Raw genomic sequence first — 15,308 nt, forward strand, 5'->3', positions numbered from 1 at the left:
TTTTAAAGGGTTTGGCTGTTATCACACTTTAATCTGTTTCTTTATTTTGAAAAGTGGCAATTTGGTCCTTTTTCAAGACCACATTTTGTTCGTGTGTCCTGTTTACTTTAAGATCTAGCAAGTGACACATCATGCAATTCAGATTTAATTTAATCTCTGCTTGGCTTCCTTAATTAAAATAGAGGATGAATTTTCTTACACTGCCTATAAATACATCTTTCATAAATAGAACATTTATAAAAGTGCTGAGTATGTTATGAGTGATAAAGTCTATTCAAAATTGAGATCAGAAGATGTTCATTCATTGACTCATTTGAGGCAATAGCTTCAAGGTCTATTAGATTTTAAAATCACAAACTGTTATTATGGGAAAATCTTATAATAGCCTCCGTTTTCCAAAAAAAGATATACAAAAAATTATTTTATGAGTGTGGAGGATAGATCTTTCTTTTAGATCTACTTTTGCAATTCCTACCTTCTTTATTTTAATGAAATCATTGATAACTCCATTAATGTGCAGTTTCACACTTTGTAGTCAAGGGGACATCCCAAAACACTAATTTTAATTTTTTTTCTTTTTTTATTTTAGGTGAAGAATATGAAGCATTGAATTTTTTAACAGTAAAAATTTCTAAGGAAGGTATAAATATTTATTCATTAAAATAGCACTAACTGGTTTTTAACATGTGCCTGGAACATGTGCCTCAATTAAAAGTTGAGGATACAGTAAGGAACATGACACAATATTACAGGACAGTAGAGTCTAGTTGTAATTATGTGATCTAAATTGCATTTTTGGCAGTTAATATAAGCAAAATTGGAAAAGATTGTGTGTAAACAAGTAAGAATTAGTAACTAGGGAGTTTAATATTTAAAAATGGAACATATAGATGTTATAGTGTTCCTGTAATTATTGACATGAGGCATTTACAGCAAAGTTATGTCATTAAGTGAGTTTTTTTAAAAAAGAGAAAGATCTCGGGTGAACTCAGGTCAAGAAACTGAGTTTATTTCTGAACACTGAGTTTGAGATGCTGTTTGAACATTACTGTGGAGATTCCCAGTAAGCAAGTGAGAATCTGAATCCACTGCTCAGTAAAGAGGTCCTGGCTATAAATAAAGATTTGCGATAAGTAACTTTTCTTATGATATTTGAAACATAAGTAGTGGGATCACCCCACTCATTGATGGTATATCATCCACAGAGAAAATGAGAGTAAGACTGGGTGATAAGTATGGAAACAGGTAAAATAATAAGAAAGGTTTTAGAAGCAGACATCTTCAAAGCATTCTAAGGAAAGATCAGAGTAACTGTAGGGACCAATATTCTAGACAAACTTTAAACTGTAGATTATATACAATATCAGACATATTTCTATAAGTGTTTAATTTAGATAAAGGTTTTTGTTAGTATTCCGAGACAAGAGGGAATAGGGAATAGCCATATGGATCTATTTTCTTGAGCATATTAATGTTGTCTATAGATGTTGCAGTATGTTTCCCTCATCAGTGTTCATACAGCCATTCTTCTGCCTTATTCAGGTTACACATGTGAGGCTCTAATTAACTATTTTTAGCAACCAGTGTGACTCAAATAGCTTTCCATGAGTCAATGTGCCCTGTACATCGGCAGTTTTGTCTCTTGTCCTTAGGTTTGAGATATTTTATTCACAATGATCACAATGACTTATTTTCTTTTCAGTTTTTTACTCACTTTTGCCATAAATCAACTTGTAAGGTCCCAACTGACAACTAGGACAGTGTTGGCCAAGGCTGGGTACTCTGAATTTAGAGTGAATTAAGCATCTGCCTTTTCATTAGGAGAGTTAGGGGCTCAGTTCCAATGTGGGAAAAGAAAGCTCCCTCAGAAAAAAAAAAAGATTTTTAACTTTATACATTGGATATGTTTACCTACTATAAACAAAAAAAGCCAAGGCCACTACCCAATCCCTGTGAATCTACTTACTCTAAATTTGAGATTAAATTTGATGATGCTATTAACACACCTTTTATTTTTCTCTCCAAATGCATGTGTAAAATGCTATTTGATTAAAGATTAAAGTAAAAGTAAAAAATGTATAATTAAAAAATTTGGAGGAGGTTGTATGTTGTGTGTGAGTGTGTGTATGTGAATATATCTAATTTAACCACTTTCAATTTAGTTGAGTTTACTAACATGTTAATTAATAGAGAAAGGGAAAAGTATATCATATTATAAATTAAGAAACTGAGGCTTGACTAGTTTAAATAAGCTCCAATTAACAGTAAGTTCCCTGTCTAATCTGACTTTGTATTGTGCTTAGCCCAGTTGCTGGCCATCAGCAAACCCAATAGGAAGCCTGCAACTAAATGCGTGACTATGAATATTTACAATAACTTGCACAGTCACAAAATGTGGTCCAGAAATGGTCCTTTAGGAGCCAATGTTTCTGAAATTTAATTCATATATGTATTTTGATTCTGACAATGCAAAATATGGGAAATTTCCTTTAATGTCATTAAAAAGATCTTTATAATTTATCATCTAATATTCTTATTAAGACATGATGGAAATATTTATATGCAAAATTTTATCTTAAGAGCCAGATATAATATATATGTAATCTATTTTCTAAATCTGTACCAGTAATTTTTATCTTTACTTGAAAAGAGGCTTTGAGAATATTTTATCATTGTTTCAAGGGGCATAAATGACCATAAATGTCAATCCTTTTAAGTAGTTGAAAAAATACTAAAGCTTGATTATCTCAGTTACAAAATCCAATAATTTATTATAATACCAGCTTGTTGAAGAAAACGGCTGGATACCTGAATTCCTGGCAACATACATTTTCAGAAACATTTTAGTTTTCATTGATACAATGGGTTTGACTCGTGTATTGTTACAGCAAAATAAACGTTCTCAAAAGCCTATTGTTCATTGTCAACAAGAACAACAACAAAAATTTGTTCAGTTCCTGACTTTATTATGAGAACAGAATGTACTTTTATCCTTTTCCTGTCAACAGCACACTCTGGTATTTTAATAATGGAAAGAAAATTAATTGCATCATATTGAGACCAACATCAATTTAGAAATGTTATTCTTTTGGTTATACATTTTTTTCTCTAGAATATGAAAAGAGCTCTCCATGATATAAGTACATGGTTGGAACTAATTTAGAATTACTGTGGTAATGCCTAAGAAACCAACAGTGGAATTCCAGTTTATAAAATTCTTAGCCAAAAGGAATTCTTCATAGTATGTAGATCTTCTCATTTATTTTGAGTCTTTTATGTCTGTGTTTCCCAAACTCTCAAAGTCATATGGTGATGTGATGAACAAACCTGAAATGACAAAAGAAACTTGGTAAATCTTTTAGGATCTCTTATTGGATTCAATGTTTGCATGGAAAACCAGTTGTTTTATATTTTAAAAATAGCGATTTTAGATAGAAGAACTCAAATATCACATAATTTTTGAAGGTAATAAAGGAGTCTTACAAAGAAATTCCACTCTTGCCTGCCTGCTGAGAGTCAGTTATACTCATTCCCCAACAGATACCCCATGCTCCAGGTCTACCAGAACATGTCTAATTATCTAAATGTGCCTTCTTTCTCATAAATCCAAGGTTTTTCCCTGAAACTTCTTTACACTGAATGTTATTCTCCTGTATCTTTTCCCAGCCAACTTGTAACCCCATAAAGCTCCCTACCAGCTTCATGTCTTCTCAAGTACCTTCCCTGACCTGCTTTGATGGAGCCCTAACTGTGTTTTGGGTTACCAGAGTTTCCTATACCCATACACAGCTCCTTTTAAAGCTTTTATTATGTTATATTGTCCCCTTATCTGCCATTCTTACTAAACCATGTGCTTCTTGAGGATAAAATTAGTATATTTCATTTTTGCATGTCTAGTTTTTGAATCAATCTATATCTTCTTTTCCATCTCTCCAGAGCCCTTAGTAAGATATTTCATACCCAATAAATCCTCAGCATATGCTATCTGGCTGACATCTGATTTACTGAAATCACTATATCTTAACATCGTATAAATATTAAATATAATATATTTATAATTTATGTCACACCTGTTTCCAAAAATAATGAGGCAGCTTTAAAATGTACCTAAGGGAATATATATCACAAATCCAAGACTAGGTAACTAAATTGAATTTTATGAATCTCATTTAGTTGTCATTTACTTTGTCATCTTTGAATATATGAAATTATTAATTTGACATTAAACCTTGATGTGAAATTTTTTGAAAGTTATCATTTGTCTTATATTAGACAAAGGGTGATAGAGGGTGTTACCAATGTTTTAGAATTTAGCATCACAATGTCATGTAACAAATGTATGGGGACCAATTGAATAACATTATAAGATCATTCTAGGGAGTAATTCTTGTCACAAGTATTTCCAGAGGTAATTCTTGATTTAGTTATTTTGCCAGATGGATGTGACAAGTTCCATGTAAATGAATATTGGTTCTCCTATGGAAAAAGAAAATTAGCAAGTAAAAGAGGAATATTTAAAGCTGAAAAATCTTTTACAAGTGACCTGTTTCTATATAGTACTGCATAGAAAAATATGGAAGCACTAATTTATTATGAAGAGGTCAACATATATTATTTTTGATTAGTAGAAATTCTATAATGGTTTCAGAAAGGAAATAATTGTAAGATATTTTGTAACATGAAGATTATTAATGTTAAGATAGTAATACAGTATATGAAAAGAGAAAAATTATGATTATATTTTTTCTAGCTTAGAATAATCTCTTAACTTGCCTATACCAACGTAATGCTTTCAAAACTTTTCAGATTGCAATCCTGCACAGTTACATTTGTTAAACATACTTGTGAAAAGTTTTGATACTATACAATTAATATAATGGTTAACATGTAAATAGTGCTAACAACCTTATCTGGATTTGCCATATCAAAAACAATTTTTTGAATTTTTCAATCACAATAGCATTTTATATTTTATGCCCTATATAAATTAGTATCTACACTCTGCACTTTCAGTACTTATACCATAGTTTCTTTTATCTATCTATCTACCTAGCTATACAATAACAACAACTACTACAAAACCAAGACCTATAACATGGGACAGTCCCCATGTCTGCAGCTGGGACCAAGGTCATAATAATATTCATTGCCTCTTCTGGAAGCTGGTCTAGATTCCAGTCATCCTCAGACATAATTTTTGCTGGTCTAGTTTATTTGCCTACAGAGGTAATAATCACTGAGAGGTCTGAGCATCTGGTTACCATGCCCTTCATCAGTGCTAAATACTAGCACTCTCCTTTCATGGTTATTACCAGGTACAAAAAAACCAAAGGTATCTAGTGACTTCCCTGAGTTCCAGGCACTCTTCCCTACCACCGTTACAAACAGCTCACTCAATCTGTTTCTGAAAAGCAAGATCAATTACCAGTGCCAGTATAGTAATTCCTTTTTTTTAATAACTCAAGATCGAATGGCATGACGAACCCTGAATGACTAGGTGGCAGCCATCACCTGGTAGAAAGTTCCATCCACTGGGAGCCAGGATCTTTAATTTGACAGATCCTAAAGTTGAGCAAAGAGACAACAAAAATTCCTCAAGCAGACAACTGGCAGTGAGGATGAAAGGGTGTGGCAGATGTGTCTGATGCCCTATCATACCCTTACCTTCAATGCCCTAGTGCTCAGCCTTCCAGCTGCCAGCATCTGCATTTTTTTTCATGATGCCAAATACCAGGGAATTAAAGCCTCCAGAAGCCATACTTGACAAGTTACTGACTAGAGTTGGAATATGAATATCCCAGATCCCTCACTTCTTGGTGGTATAACTCTGAGCCATGTGTTTTACACATTCACTGAGCTATCCTACAAGATATAAGCTTGCTGTCCATAGTGGAAACAACATAATAGAGTGGCAATTATTGGCCTCCTTCCTTCTCTGTCTCACTTCTTCACACCCCTACTGGTGTGCCCTTTGCCTCTCCAATATGTTACTTGCATTTGGATCCTTGCCTCAGTTTCAACATCTGGAGGAAGCCACATTCATTCAAATAAGATGCTTGTATTTCTAGCCCTTTGTTACTGTATCCAGGAATTCTAGCTATTATTAGTACCATGGCACCACATAATTTTTACTAGTTCAAAATATATATCACATCTTGCAAAACAATATCCTGGATCTACAGTGTCATTATTCCCAACTTATCTATGAATCTTTAAGAAGCTATTCAACGTTCCTTCATGCCAGTTACTTTAGGATGATGCGATCTGCTCAGAGAACCAGTAGATTCTGCGGTCAGTTGCTCATCACTGCACATTCTTCACTACAAAGTGGGTCCCCTGGTCCAGGCAATATTATGTAGGATCTCAATGAGACATGAAACTCTCTGTGAGCTCTAGCATAGTGATGCAGGCTGAGGGACTATTAAAAACAACATCAAGCCATGCATGAAATGTTATCTATCTCAATGAAGACGAATTACTATCCTCCTCACCAGTTAAGTGGAGGGTTTCAATATAATCAACTTGCCACACAGGGGCTGACTTTTCTTCTCAAGGAATAGCACCTAACCAAGACAATAGTATCAGTCTCTGTTGCTGCTGACGGGTCACACATTAACAGTATTGGCAGCTAAATCAGCCTTGGTAAGAAACAGCCTATGCTGTTGGCCCGTGGATACTCTTAATCCCTTCTACCATGACTGTTCCATTCATGAGCCTATTGTGTAAACACTTAAGTGGCAAACTGTAGAGACTAAGTAGCATCTAGTGGACAAGTCATTCTCTCTACTTAATTGTTGAAAGTGGTTCTGTTCTACCACAGACTCTGGTGGCCACAGAAAGCCCTCAGGCAAAACATTGTAGATGCTTGCAGTTGAAAGTCTCTGAGTCTCTGAGTATCTGTACAAGCAGATATATAAGTAGAGCAACAATTGTGTCTGCCACAATAATGGACACCTAACAATACATTTCTCATTGAATCCTCCTCACAATCACAACCTCCCTAATAATTAACTATTATTACCCCTTTAATACAATCAGTAAACTTTAAACCAATTGGTTCATAGAATTTAAACAACTTTCCTATAAAACTTCAGTATTTTGATTCAAAAGCCATGCTATTTTCACTAGGACCAACAGTATTTAGAGTTCTCCAATAGAAGCTTTCCTTTATAAATTTGTGTTTTTGGTTTCAGAGTAGTGAATAAAATATTGATTATAGCCTCAATCTTTCCTAGAATATATAATTTTGATAGCATGAAGACATTAAGAACATGTTATAAGAAATGTCAGAGCTTCCAATAAATTTTATAAAATGGAAGCCAGAATGTTTCCTATTGAAGCTGAGGGAAATTCCTTTCTAGTCAGGAATCGGGAAAAAGCATACACACACACACACATACACACATTTAAAAGTTGTTTTTTTGGGATAAGAACCAGTAGCAATAAGTTAGAAGGCTGCAGGCATAATGCTTGCCCAGACATACACTTGCAAAATGGTAATTTAGTGTTGGGCTGCTACGTGGAATGCATAGTGAGCACAGTTGTTTTGGTTGACATTCCTATTCCTTCTGTCAATAGCTATTTAAGACTGAGGCCATGAGGATGGGAAAAAATAAATCAACCTCTCCAAAAACAGAAAGAACATAGAAGGCTGAAAGGAAACTCAAGTCCAAGCATACGGGGCCTCAGACTGTGAAGAAACATACTGTTCTTTAATACCTGGCTGTTTCTGTTGATTTCACATTGGGTTAGAAGCAGGGTACAGTCTCAGAAGGAGGGAATTCTCAGCTTGGTACTTCATTACCAGAAATGTAATTGAAGAACTGTGTAACCCACATAGCCCGTTCTGAGTGAGGTGGAAATTCAAAGAAATATTCCCAGAAAAACAAACAAACAAGCAAAAACTCCCCCAAAACCACTCCAATTTTTGGTTTGTTTTTCAATAACTAAAAAGCAAAACATCTTAAATATTTTATTTTTGATATCTGACAATCTCAATATCCTTCCTTAAAACTCTTTCTTTCTCTCTGTCATTTTCAAATTTCCAAGTGAAATACTAAGACATACTACCTCTCTGTCTTAAATTCCTTGGTCCCAGCCCTTTCTTCCTCCACCTTCTTTGTGCTTTTGTTTTTCTACTGTGAATTATTTCTGTTCAAATATGTAATTTTTATTTTTATTATGCATTAATATTTGTCTTCACATCCTTTTAAGACACTAAGATTTGTCCTTAGCTACTGCCTAAATAAGGGTGACACTCCCTTAGCTAACCCTGCTAGCATCCAATGTGATTAGAAATAGTAAATGTTAATGGGTGTGTGTGTGTGTGTGTTTGTGTATATCACTATGTAATAAGCACTATTATTAGTAATTTACATATTATAAGTCATGTAATAACTTATAAGAACTCTAAGATGTAGTACTCCAATTAGCCCCACAGTTATGAAAGACTGAAGCTCAGTGAATCTATGCAAATTGGGCAACAGGTGGCTAGTAAGGGCTAGAATTTGAAACCTCAGAGGTGCTTGAATAGTCAAGATGTTACACTTGCTTGTATCTGCCTTACAGAGGAATTTATGAAAAAAGAGTAAAATATTTTCTTGATATTCCTAAAATATCTAAATTAATGATTATCTTATGAATTAAACATTAATTGATTTCTATTTTTATTATATATAATACACAATCCTTAGAAAAAGGTAAAGAAATAAAGATAAAAATGGAAACATATAAAATGACATACTGTATTTCATTTTCTTCATTTTACACAACACACAAATATTTATAATCTTATAAAAGTCAAATTCTATCTTATACCATGCTCTGTACTTTTCTGTCCTTACTTAATATATAATAAATATATCTCCAGATCAATAAACTTAATTCTACAATAAAATAACATCAACTTACTCTTCTGTTCAATCTATTAATAAAAATATTTATTGAACATCTACTACATTGACAAAATACCATTGGATATTATTTATACAATTATGAATTTTTTAAAATTTCCCATCCTCATGGAGCTTACAGTCTTGTGGGAAGAGGCTACTGCAGTAAACTGGAGAGTAAATCATGTCAGATGCACATAAGTAGGTGCAGAAAAATTTTAGAAACTAGCCAAGGCCTCCAATCTCAGCCCCACCCAGATTTCTAGCCCATCTTCCCTTACAAAAATGAAACTAGCCCAGGTATATAAAAGTTTTCATTTTAATTAGTCTGCTCAGAGGAAGCTTCAAGAAGGTAATATTTGAGGAAAGATTTGATTTGATTTTCTCCAACAGTGGGACATTAAGCTCTAGTTATAAGGATAAACAATGAAGCAATGGTTATCCTCTCAGGCCAAGAGAAAAAAGCATATTATGGATTCTGTAATTCAGAAAAGAGCATATTATGGATTCTTCATATGCTTTGTTAAACTGTCTTCATGTGCATTTGATTTCCCCGTATCTTTACCAAATTTTGATACTCTTGTTCAGTCCTTTCTTAAAACTTGGTTACTCTGATAGGGGAGATAGCTGCTCTGTTTTTCATTTATTAAGATATTATTATTATAAATTTTTAGCATTGTATATTTAATTAATATTATTGCAGATTATTCATGTCTTTAAAATCCATTTGCCTGAAAAACATTACTTTATCTGAAGGACTATTTGATTTTGTTTTGTTTTCAACAGGATGTGTGAAATATAAACACAATCCAAACCATCATATTGTATGAATTTGTTTCACATTCACTAGTTGATAGACTCTTAAAGATAGTCATCTTACTAATGTAAGTTATAAAATGACAGGTACCATATTTTATTATTGTTTCTCCATTACACCACCACTACACCAACATGCTAGGATTCTTTTCCACTCACAGCCTGTTTATTACTATCTGTTTATTACTACCTTCCCCTCTTTTCATTCCATCCTCTCCTTTTTATTGGCCTATGTAAATCCTAATAAAATTTTGACTTTATCTTAACTGTCGTTCACCCAGAGAGTTCTCTCTGGACATCAGAGCTGAGTCATCTACCAATGGTATTTATTTATTTTATATATTTAAGGTTTACAACCTGATATTTTGATATACATGTACATTGTGAAATGATTACCAGAATCAAGCTAATTAACATATTTGTCATTTCACATAGTTACCATTTTATTTTGTAGTGAGAACTCTCCTAGCAAATTTCAAGTACACAATATAGTAATATTAACTATAGTCATAATGCTGTATATTAGATCTTTGGAACTTATTCATCTGATAACTAAAAGTTTATAGTCTTTGACCAAAGTCTTCCCCATTCCCTCACCTCCCAGCACCTGGGAACTGCTGTTCTACCCTCTATGAGTTCAACTTCTTTGTTCCACATATACATGACATCTTACAGTATTTGTCTTTCTGTGTCTGCCTTATTTCACTTAGCAAAGTGTCTTCTAGGTTCATATATTTTGTCACAAATGGGGGATTTTCCTCTTTGTTAAGGCTGAGTAAAATTATGTTTTCTTTATTCATCTATCTGTTAATATGTACTTGTTTCCATATCTTGGATATTGTGAATAATACTGTAATGAACATGGCAGTATAGATATTTCTTCCAGGTACTGATTTCATTTCCTTTCAATATATATACCCATAAGTGGATGGCTGGATCATAAGGTAGTTCTATTTTTATTTTCTTGTAAAGCCTCCTTACCGTTTTCCACAAGGGCCATACCAATTTACAGTCTCACCAACAGTGTACACAGGTTCTTTTTTTTCTCACATCCTTGCTAATACTTGTTAACTCTTTTGTTGTTGTTGTTGTTTATTTGTTTTTTGATAATTGCCATCCTAACAGGTGTCAAGTGATATCTCATTGTGCTTTTGATTTGCATTTCCCTGATAATTATGTTGGACACTTTTTCATATACCTGTTGGCCATTTGTATGTCTTCTTTGAAAAAATGTCTCTTCAGGTCCTTTGCCTATGTTTTTTAAATGGAGCTATTTGGTTTTTGCTACTAAGTTGTACATGTTCCTTATATATCTTGGATATTAGCCCTCTATAAAATACGTAGTTTGAAAATATTTTCTCCCATTTCATAGGTTGATTTTTCATTTTGTTAATAGTTTCCTTTGTGTGAAGAAATTTTTGCTTTGATGTCGTCTCATTGTTTAACTTTGTTTTGTTGCCTGTGCTTCTAGGAGTTTTATCAAAAAATCATTGGCAACACCATTTTCCCTATGTTTTCTTGTAGGACTTTTATAGTTTCAGGTCTTATGTTTACAACTAATGAGTTTTGAGTTGATATTTTTTGTATGGTGTCAGGTAAGGGTTCAATATCATTATTTTGCTTGTGGACATCCAGTTTTTTCAGTACCATTTATTCCAGAGACTCTTCTTTCCCAATTGTGTATTCTTGGTGTCTTTGTTGAAAATTAGGTGATTGTATATGCATAGGTATATTTCTAGGCTTTCTATTCCGTTCCATTGGTTTAGGTGTCTGTATTTATTCTAGAAGCATACTGTTTGATTTCTAAATCTTCACAATATACATTGAAATCAGGTAGTGTGATGTCACTACTTTGTTCTTTCTTGAGATTGCTTTGGTTATTCCGGGTCTTTTGTGGTTCCACATAGATAAAAAAAATATTGTATACCACATGAACAGAATGAAAAATAACAAAGATCACATGAATTTTTCTGCCGCTTTCAGGAATTATTAAATAATCTCTTCGTTAGTAGCTAGAGTAAGAATAATAGTTTTCATTCATTACTTCCTTTTATTGTTAAGACAATCATCTGAAGCAAGTAATATAATTATTGATTTATATTATTTTGGTTATAATTTACATACAATTGATTCTTTTACAGTTTATTACTATTATTTAACGGATATTGAAGTGTAAACTCTTTAATTGTGAGATTTATATGGAAGGGAAATTTTAGAAATTATTATTTGGATTCATCATTGCAATTGAGTTTATTTTGGCAATAAGAATTCTACAGTTCTAACATTATAATTACTTTCTTCCTATGATAAGAACAAGTATGAGATGTGTCACTGACTTCTGTTATTTATTTGTATGTTTTGTTTTTCAAGGTGTATGCACTTAATTTTAAGAAGCAGAATTTATATTTTTATGTTTAAAACATTTTATTTCTGAAACAGCAGTTGAATATACAGTATACAGTTGGAATTAAGAGAAAGTGGAAAGTGTAAATATAACTTACAAAATATACAAATATAATTTATAAAATATAATAAATTTATTACATAATGTAAAAAAATAAATGTTAATGAGTATAATTAGGATCATATTTATAAAATATATCTTCATGATATTAGTCATAGTTTATATTCAATTATTATTAACAGGATTTATAATCTGAATAATAATGTTTTCTATTTTTAAGATAAGAAGAAATTAGTTAATTTCTAGAAAAGTACAACAAATATGCCATTTATGCATAGTTTATTTCAAATTAAGTTTAACATAAAATAAAATTAATATTTTTTAATTAAAGATTTGTGAGTAAATAATCTTAGAGAACCTATTTTACCTCCAATAAGATCGAGTTTAATTTAACTCTATGGGATGAAAAATAAGGAATAAGAAAACATGTGTATATAGGAAATGTCTTAGTAATTAAATTTTAAAATAACTCAAAGCCCTCAAAATCAGCCTGGAAAACATAGTCCTTTGTATACATTAACTACATTATATTAGTTTAATCATAAGGTATTTTACATATTTCCAAAATTAGTACTTTGTATAATGCCTGTATTAACTGACAGATTAGTGAAAATTTTCTTCAGATGGAATTCAACTTGTGTTTGTTTGTAAATATTCACAACTTAAAAAATTAAAATGGAATTTATCAATATTCAGGCTGAATATCACTATCTAATGCTTAAATTAGTTAATGACTAAATTATTTACAATTAATGTTGGTTATTAAGTTGTATTTATTAAGCCCTGGACCTTCAATAGAGCCTATTCACTTTCCATCTGACCCTTGAGCTTCTCTTTGAACAGAAGTCAAATCTTACCTGGATCCAAAGTAAGCAACTACAACGTGACCAATCCCCAGAATGATAACATTTGTTCCAGCTTGTCTGCTGCCATCATCACACCACCCTTGCTGCTTCTACACATGCCCTTTGTGTGGCAAACACTAGAAACCTGGAAATTATTTGTGGCTGACTCTCTTGCCAGCTCAGGTTTCACCATGCATAGATATGCATGGTTTAGAAGAAGGAAAAGAAACAGGTATCATTATGCTTTTAACAGTGGTGGGTACCTGTTTGAACTTCAATTGAGAGCAGATAGGTGATTTGTCAGTAGATTCCAGGTGTTCTGAAAATTTAAGTGCTACATGCAGTAAGTTCATGAGTAGTGGTTTCTTGAAATTCCTGCAACTATCTGAATTCCTGAAAGCTGGAAATGGGGTTTTCTGACCTCTGATCATCCAGCCTTTGCCTTGTTTTGCAAACAGAGAATTCCCATATTAGATACCATTTAATTTGATATGTCCAGAGTGTTTTCTGTTTTCTTAACGAATATGCCATTTATAGACTTTGAGCCAAATGTAGTTAACTAAATGACAACCTGCTGATGACAGGTCTCTCAAATTCACCAACAGAGAGAATATGGCCTATAAAGAAAACACTGAATTACATAAAAAGCTTTATTTCCACATGGTTGACTCTTTTCCATAAAAATTATCTCTAAAAAAAACACACACAAGATTTAACTGAAGAAGCAGAGATAACATCTCAAAATATGTCAAATTATAGTGTTTGTAATCCTAAGAGAAAAGCAAAAAGATCCTATTTTTTTAAAAAATAATATCTAGTAATCACTAGTTGGAGATAATAGCATCATCTTTAAAAGTTTTTAGTTTTTTGCTCTTTTATCTACCTAAGCATAAGTCACTTGTTTTCTTTTTTACTTTTTAGGGTGGTAAACAAGTGAGAGCAGAAACTCTCAGAGACTATCAATCATGCTATAATCTTGTCCTAGAACATAAGAGAACTCACACCAAGATGTGACACCAAAGTCAAATCATCATACACTAAATTTATTAAGAAAATGCTAATAAAATAGTCTCAAGAAGGACTCTTGAATTCCTTTACCTACTTGGTGTGGTAGGCCAATCAGACTAGCGTGTCTGACTTGCATTTGAAAATGTTGGAGCCCGGCAACAAGATAGAGGTGGTCATGTTTGGACTGGCCTGATAACTTAGTTTTAAATCCTGTCCAAAAGAGCTTCCTGGTAAAGTATGGGGGTTAGAACAGTGTGAGCTTGTGTAATAAGGACTGCCAGGGAACAAGCAGCCAACCCAGGGAATAAAATGCATCACTCTAGGCATGCAAAGAAAGAGCCCAGCTGTGGGATTCCCTAAAGAAGCAGAGAAGCATGGACTAGAGAATCAGCTTTAGACACTGCCAAAACTATTGAGCCAAGTGAAAATCATTCTGTCTCCTGGATCTACCCACTCTCTGACTCCGATGAAGACAGAAACAGTAGTTAACGTGTGGGAAGAAGGTTAGGTGACAGAAGAAAACTAGAAACTGACTACAACGCCTTCCTCTGAGGCAGGCAATCTCACCTGCTAGATCCTAGCACAGGAAGAGGGCAAAGGAGAAGTCGTATCTATAAATTAGGATGATAATGCTGATACTTGGCACTAGATATACTCTAATTATATAATTATGCTTTAAATATGGGAAAATCTACATTTTACTCACCTAGGAGCTGCCAAATTTTCTGTCTGAGGTCTACAGCAATTTACTCCCTATGGAATAATGTTTAAAGAGGCATGAAAAGTAGGAAATGATTGGATCACATCCCATATCCAACACACTAAGTAGTCAATATATGTTAGACATACAATCTGTTGCTCACATCCAGGTAAAATAACCATATTTACATAACCAAATTTGTTCAGAGAAATTTGGCTTTAGAAATATATATTTACTAACATATTCTGATAGAAAAATAAAAAGTTTTGCAAAAATCAGAAAGACTAAATTATATGATTCAAACCTAGCTCTAAACAGACACACATCTTAAGTGAGTAGTTTTAAATGTATGTCAGCATCACCTCATAGGAGAACATACGATGTGAGGGAGCACTGCTAACTACAAAGAATAAGGAGGGAGAGCAAAATAAATCTGGATACCCAGTGCCGGAAGGACTGGGTGCAAGAGTGCAATGCTATCTATATCCTTTCATAGGATTAGCAGACGTTACTCTAGGATCTGGAGAGGCAAGTTACTTGTTATGCTTGGAAACCTCTGGTAAGCTTTCTTTCTTTGAAAAATA

Source organism: Microcebus murinus, chromosome 11 (assembly GCF_040939455.1).
Source record: "Microcebus murinus isolate Inina chromosome 11, M.murinus_Inina_mat1.0, whole genome shotgun sequence".
Taxonomy (NCBI): domain Eukaryota; kingdom Metazoa; phylum Chordata; class Mammalia; order Primates; family Cheirogaleidae; genus Microcebus; species Microcebus murinus.